Here is a 7613-nt window from a genome sequence, read left to right as displayed (position 1 = left end):
TTAACATCTTGCAGTATGCAGATGATACACTGTTTTTTGGAACTGTAACTACAGCTAATGTTAGAGTCATGAAATCTATCCTCAGAATTTTCGAGTTGGTTTCAGGACTCAAGATTAACTATGCTAAAAGCCAATTTGGGTGCTTGGGTAAATCTTTGGACTGGTGCAGGGAAGCAGCTAGCTACCTTAATTGTGGCCAGCTGGAATTTCCTTTTTCTTACCTTGGAATTCCAGTAGGGTCCACCTCTAAAAGCTGGGATGTTTGGCAGCCTCTCATCAGCAAGTTTGAATCTAAGGTAGCCAAATGGAAGCAGAGATGTCTCTCTATGGGAGGCAGGATATTCCTAACAGCCCTTCCTATCTACCTATTGTCATTCTTCAAAATTCCTAAAAAAGTGGTGCATAAGGTAGTATCTATTCCACACTTGGTGTTGGTTAAATGAAATGGAGACAGACTTCCATCTTCAGATTTTTGCAGTGCAAAAAAAAATAAATAAATCATGCAAGCATATTTGAAAACTTAAAATACGAATAACTTAAGTTAAAATCAATTCATTTCTTACAACTGTGAACAAATTAACTAAGGTACAGTAGGCAAATTTGTTTTCACTAATATTAGTAGGTCATCACCACTACAGTAGAATTTAAGTTAAACTTAGATAAGTACCTTATGAAGAGGCCAGCTACCTTGTCACAGCTAACAAGTCAGAACTGAACAAATTTCTGCATGTATAATTCAACAAATTTGTTATCAAACTTGTGTGTGTCTTTGTATGATGAGTGTGTGTGTGTGTGTGTGTCATCAGTGTGTGTCTGTGTGTTTCTATCATACGTGTGTGTGTGTGTGTGTCATTAGGGTTTGTGTGTGTGTGTGTGTTTCATGACCAATTTTTCTTACTGGCAATTCAGTGGTAGTGTATTGCTTAGGCTTCCATCGAAATGAAAGGAAAATCAACGAGTCTGACAGAACAACTTCAGTCTTCACTCTTCACTAGTTGAACACAAATAAAAAAAAAATTAAACTACTTCAAGGATAAATAAAAGGTTCAGAAGCAGCAGACCTAGATTGTCTAAGCTATTTTATAATGGGCAGCTATAGTTACAATGATGATGAAATGAACTATAGAAAAAACAAGTATAAAATACAGAAGAATAAAAAAACAATTAAGGGCAGAAATCAAAAGCTTTTAGCCATGCTGCTTGGAATTTAATCAATGAATCAATCATGTCACTGAAATTTGGAACATAAATGAACTTCTCCCTTGCTATCATTCTCTTTCTCTATTTTTTCTCTCTCTCTAGCTGCCTTGTTATGTTATATATCTATCTGCATATATAAATGACACTCTCTTTTTACTTCATGGTGAATAATTAACCTACCTAGGTCTACAATGAGGGACTGAAAGTTCCAAGAGAAGAGTTTGAATCCAGAGAATATCAGTTGTGGCAGCAACTAAACTTCTATATTTTGCTGCAGGGGCCACTTCTATATCAGTTGTGGCTTTGTATCTATTGATATTGCCATCAGAATTAATAATGATCAAGCAAAAAAGAGAAAAGATGTTATTTCATATACATTGACCTAAACATTGATCTACTAACCCGTGTGCTTAAGGACCATATACACTACATTGGTTAAAAGAAAATGTTGCATAGTGGTTAAAACTTGCTTGTTGTAGCCTAAACCAGTTTAGCATCTTGTTCTCAATTTACTGGTTTCATAACTATGCTACTGGCTTGTGTAGCATAGTGGTTAAAACTTGCTTCTTATAGCCTAAACCAGTTTAAGCATCCTATTTTCAAATTACTGGTTTCAATTTTCTACACAAGCTACATACAAAAATTCTTAGGATCACTTCACAAACAAAAATATGCATAAAAAGCAATCATTGGAACTATCTTAACTTTTAGACCAAAATACTGACATTGTGTTGGATTAAAAGAACAAGCTGATAAAAGAATCCTAACTAAACTGGGAAAGAAGAGCATAAGCAAAACAAATGAAATGACACTCAAACCAAATAATGATTGCATGGGTAGTTTTCTTGAAATAGCACTCAAACTGGGAATGGCAGCTTAATTGGAGAAGACACCTAGCCTTTTCGATTCTGAAATAGCAATGGCGGATAGTTTTCTTGGGGACATATCACAGCAGCAACTTCATCCCCTAAGGGAGGACACTTGGATTTGGAAACCTGAACCTACAGGAGACTACTCAACAAAAAGTGGATATGATTTGATATGGGGAGAGCTGATGGAGGTAAGACAGGAACAGGATTATGGGGCAATATGGAAACTCAAAATACCCACAAAAATAGCAGTGTTCACTTGGAGGCTACTTCGGGATAGATTACCAACAAAGCAAAACCTTAGAAGGAGACAAATACCGATAGACGATATGTTATGTCCTTTATGAAGAAATAAGGAGGAGGAGGATGAACACTTGTTCTTCAATTGTAGCAAAACCCTCACTTTATGGTGGGAATCAATGTCCTGGGTTAATCTTATCACTGTAATGCCACAAAATCATAGGGACCATTTTCTGCAACATGGAATGGAGGTAGCAGATGGAGTCAGGTCCAAAACCTGGAAATGCTGGTGGATTGCTTTAACTTGGACAATATGGCACCATAGAAATAAGGTGGTGTTCCAAGATACAACTTTTCATGGAACCAAACTGTTAGAAGATGCCCTATTCCTACTATGGTCGTGGATCAAAGCAATGGACAAGGATTTTACTCTTCATTTTAACCAATGGTCCTCTAATCTTAAGGAAGGTTTTAGGAACTCGGAGGCGTTAACTCTTAAACTCTTAAACTGTTACAAGAACACAATAAGGGTAAGGGAAACTGTTAAACTCCAATAATAGGCGTTAACTCTTAAACTGTTACAAGAACACAATAAGGGTAAGGGAAACTGTTAAACTCCAATAATAGGCAGTAACTCTTAAACTGTTAGAAGAACACAATAAGGGTAAGGGAAACTTCACTAAGGAGAAGAAGCACAAAGTTGTCACGATGCTCGAGTTAAATATGAGATACCCTAGCCATGTTTAGTTCACTAAGTGTGCGATACATGAATGCAATCAAATATTTATACAGGATTAGACCAAACATACCTACGTGAGGTGGCGAAGGAGAAGAAGCATAGACTTCTGACGATGCTGGAGTGTGACGAACACGATGCTCGACCTTAGACAAAATGATGGTCAGATGGAGAACATACAACTTCAAGGTAGATGGAGAACAAAGAGAGCAAGAAAGCATGGATGGAGAAGAAGACAGAGAGAAGGAGAAGACAACGCGAAGGGGACGAAACATACCTAGGTATGGTGGCGAAGGAGAAGAAGCAGAGACTTGTGACGATGCTCGAGTGCGACGAAGACGATGCTCGAGTGCGACGAACACGATGCTCAGATACAGACAGGGACAGTTTCGCTAGACGGAGATTAAAAGAAGAAGAGAGCGCGAAAGCTTAGATGGAGAAGAAGACAGAGCGCTAGTTTCTTAGGGCTCACCATATTTTTTAAAATATAACTTCAACATCGGTTTTTTAAAAAAACCGATGTTAACATATCAAACGTTAACATCGGTTTTCTAAAAACCCGATGTTAATAAACATATGTTAACATCGGTTATTTAAAAACCGATGTTAAATAATAAATGTTAACATCGGTTCTCCAATAACCGATGTTAATGAACTTTGTTAACATCGGTTTTTCACAAAACCGATGTTAACATATACACGGTATTTACAATTATGCCACCGCGCATATGTTAACATCAGTTTTTTTAACAACCGATGTTAACACACCGATGTTGAATCCGCTTTTTGTAGTAGTGTTAAATAGTGTTAAACATGTTACACTATCGTTTGTGCATAGTGTCCTGCGCGCTTAGCCCATCATGTGCATGCTAAGCCTGCATGCAAAATAAAACTGTTGTAAATGATTATGCACTAAGTCTAACATGTCATGTTGAGCCCAACTAATAGGCCGTAAAACAATTTGTTTAGTCTGACAGTCTCATTGAACGCCTTCAAAGCTTCAATTTTGGCCCTTTCAACCTTGAAATTTTCCTTTAAAAGAGCCTTGAATTGGGTATCAACACCAATTATCTTATTTCTTCATTTATTTCTACACCAAAATAAGCTAAAATTAGATGCAAAATCAAACAATTAAGGCTTAATGTCACTTTTGGTCCATTATGTTTTGTAGTTGTTCTGCTTTGATACATTAAGTTTTGAAAGTTTGATTTTAGTCTTTTATGTTTTCAAAATGTATCATTTTGGTCCTTTTTTCCAATTTTCCTTTAGAAACTTTAGTGTTCTATTAACTTTTAAATTTTAAAATAGTTTAATGTCACTTTTGGTCTGTTATGATTCATAGTTGTTTCGCCTTGGCATATTATGTTTCAAAAGTTTCATTCTAGTCCTTTATATTTTTTAAATGGATATTTTGGTCCATTTTTCAATTTTTTGTTAGAAACTTAGTGTTTTCCTGTGTTTTAAATTTTAGAATAGTTAAGTTAACATAGTGATGACTAAAAAATTTATTTTAAAAAATTAAAAATCACTAAATAAATAAAGAAAAAATGGGTTTGAAACCTAGAACAATAACAACCTTCACTCTCATATTATTATTAGTATTATTCTCTTCATTCAATTTAATAATTTAATACACTACAACAAAAATGACATATGCTTACGGAAGCCTTTTGCCTACACACATAAATTAGTGTAGATAAAAGTCAAAAATACTTATACCTACAATTGTTTGTCATAGGTAAAATTTAAAAATTTATACTTACTATTATTTTGTGTAGGTAAAACTCAAAATAGCTTCTACTTACAAATGCTTAGTGTTGGTAAAATTTCAAAAAACTTATACTTACGATTATTTGGTGTTGGTAAAATCCTATAAAACTTGTACCTACATTTTATGTAGATAAAATTTTAAAAAATTTTACCTATAAATAATAGTGTAATTTCTTGTTAGTCAAATTCACCACACTCCAATAAGAGAAAGAGTAATATATAAATATTTTAAAAGTGGAAAATAGTATAAAAAAATCAAATCCAACTAAAATGAAAAAAATGTGATTTTTAATTTTTTAAATTATCAATTTGATGAACTTTTGATGTCCGAAAGAAAAAAACAAGAAACCTAGAACGTGATTTAACAAGAGCTAGCTAGTTTTTGGTTGCTTTCTTTCACCTAATTTACTGCTAAAGTAGTGCTTGCATGATTTAATCAGCTTAAATTTTTCATTATTAGTTGCAAATATATTTGCTTTTTGAAAGCCCATAAAACGTGACAAGCTACAACTTCGTTTTCATTTCACACAAGTTTGGCTCCAACACAAAGGAAAAGGACCCATAAATTCTGGCAGTCCCACAGTATTCCATATGCGGCATTGTCCAAGACGAAGGTTCATTTGCATTTGAGTTTCATTTCACTCTCATTTAGCTCTCTCTTCACTGAATATAAAAGCTTCCTTCTTCACTAAAGCTCTTTCGCGATTCACTTCCCTTTGCAACTGTTGTTGTTGCTGCTTCTGCCTTTGCTCCACCACTGAACCACTTCCCCTTCAAATAGCGTTTCGTTTGCGCAAGGTGCGTTTTGATCACTGATTCTGCGATTTGTGTGTTTCACCTGATATTTTGGATGAATTTTTGTGCTTACATGCTGTTTTTGGTTACTGGATCCGTAAGCTTCTGTTGTGTTTTATGGATCAAAATTCTTTTGACTTCATTTGCTCTTGCTGATGTGGATCTACTTCGTAGCTGCATCTTGTGTGTTTAGGTTTCGATTTTTGCTTAATATTTTACTTGAATATGCAATAGATCATTTATTCGCTTGGATTGGAATTTTCCTAGCCTCCAATGTTCACCCGAACTCTAGGAATAAGGGTGAACCATATGCCTATTAATTTATATTTAGTTATGTCCTTTTGTTTTATGGAAGTCTTTTTTTCTACTAGGATTGAGTGAAGGGAATGTGCTAGTCTAGTTGTAGCAGTGGATTGTTGGCTCTGTTTCAGGTTTTGCTTCTGTTTTTTTAGTGGCTTACCTCTCTCTGGAGTTTCATTTAGATGGGGTTGCTTTAGTTATTAGTTCGTCTTCTTTGGATTTTAGCCCCTCAATTACAATATTACAGTTAATAAAATTATTTATTCAAAAAATTGCCAACAAAAACTTTTGTAGAAATTTCAGTGGCAGGAATTTTGAACTCATTTCCTCCTCCCTTTTTCTACTTTCGAACTCAAACCTCTCTTCCCAAGCCAATCTTATATTTCCACAAGTGTTTTGTTTTGTTTTATTTTGTTAATTAAATTAAATAAATAAATCAGAGTTTGGATTGCAGTCGTGGACTTATCGTGTACATGTATTGTTGATGTATTTTTTGCAAAAGAAAAGATAGTGTTTTCTTCTTTGTTCTTATCAGCGATGATATTTCATTATAAAATTCGTTGTTGATGTTAATTCCAACCAAGCAGCACATGGGGTTTGTGTCAAATATCTGATAAAGAGTTGAAAGTACTTGGGGGCAGTGGAAATTTGGCAATGCTCTTTAGTTTGTTTAGTGCCCATGTGTGCCACGAAATTTCCTTCGGGGCCATCTATATGCGATGGAGGCAACTTGTAAGTGACACATGTCAGGCAAAGAATCTTAAGCCTCAAATGTTATTATATAATATATATAAAATAAAATTTGGGTGACTAGTCAAATGATTTTAGATCAACAAGGTATTAGCAATTATTTTAGAGATAATATGCAGCCTGTTGGTATATGTTAGCCACGTGTGATTATACAGGCTGCCCACCCTGCCTTCAACAGTAAAATAAAAATCAATAGAAAGTGGAAAATGGAAACAAAAATTTAAAGTTGTTAGACTGGTATTGCCTTTGTGCTGATCTATTCTAGGCTAGCTGAATTGTATGTAAAATGTACCATAAGTAGCTTTTGAGTTTGTTTCTGGTGCTACTAATTCTAAATCCAGCATTCTGATAAAAACTTGCATTTGTTTGGTAGAACTTCCAGGGTTGCCTTTGCTCTCTCCTGTGAAGGTTTAGTTACAGAAGTGCAACAAGTGTTCTTGAGAATTTTGCTCTCCCATTAACTATAGAAGACATATACGCATACAACATCCATTGAAAAAGCTTGATAAGGTTATCTTTATATATTTTAATTAGAAGTGATTATTTACCACATTGATGCTCTTGGTTCATGCTTTTTCCCCTCAAGAGGATTTTTTGGTTTTCTCTTTTCCAAATGTTCCTCATTTTTTGCCTTATGCTTCTTACACATTGTAGGATTCTGATAAAAATAGGGATCTTTTAGGGGCATATTGGGATAAGGTAACCTTTCATCATTGTGAATTTTAGTTATATTCAAAATATATATTGTGTGCTAATATTCTATAATATGTGTAGCTCTCCGTAGAAGAGGCAAAGGAAGTTGTTTCATTCAAGAATGTGATGTTGGAGGTAATATCTCTTTTGCTCCTTATGTGACTAGTTTATTTCTATATGAAGTTATGTTGATGTGATTTGCCTTACTCAAGTACTGGTTAGGTCAATATGTTAGACTATGATTGGTAGAAATGAAAGTG

At 34.6% G+C, this 7613-nt stretch overlaps 1 long non-coding RNA gene across 1 annotated transcript; it reads left to right on the top strand.

Annotated features, from left to right (window-relative positions):
• Positions 1-7021: 7021 nt before the first annotated feature.
• Positions 7022-7613, top strand: LOC106799370 (uncharacterized). Its single transcript, XR_001389060.3, has 3 exons — positions 7022-7170; positions 7315-7359; positions 7435-7613. It is a non-coding gene; the product is annotated as an uncharacterized lncRNA (long non-coding RNA).

This window comes from Glycine max, chromosome 7 (genome assembly GCF_000004515.6).
Source record: "Glycine max cultivar Williams 82 chromosome 7, Glycine_max_v4.0, whole genome shotgun sequence".
In the NCBI taxonomy this organism is placed as follows: domain Eukaryota; kingdom Viridiplantae; phylum Streptophyta; class Magnoliopsida; order Fabales; family Fabaceae; genus Glycine; species Glycine max.
The sequence above is the reverse complement of the archived record's forward strand: the minus strand, read 5'-3'. Positions and strand labels throughout refer to the sequence as shown.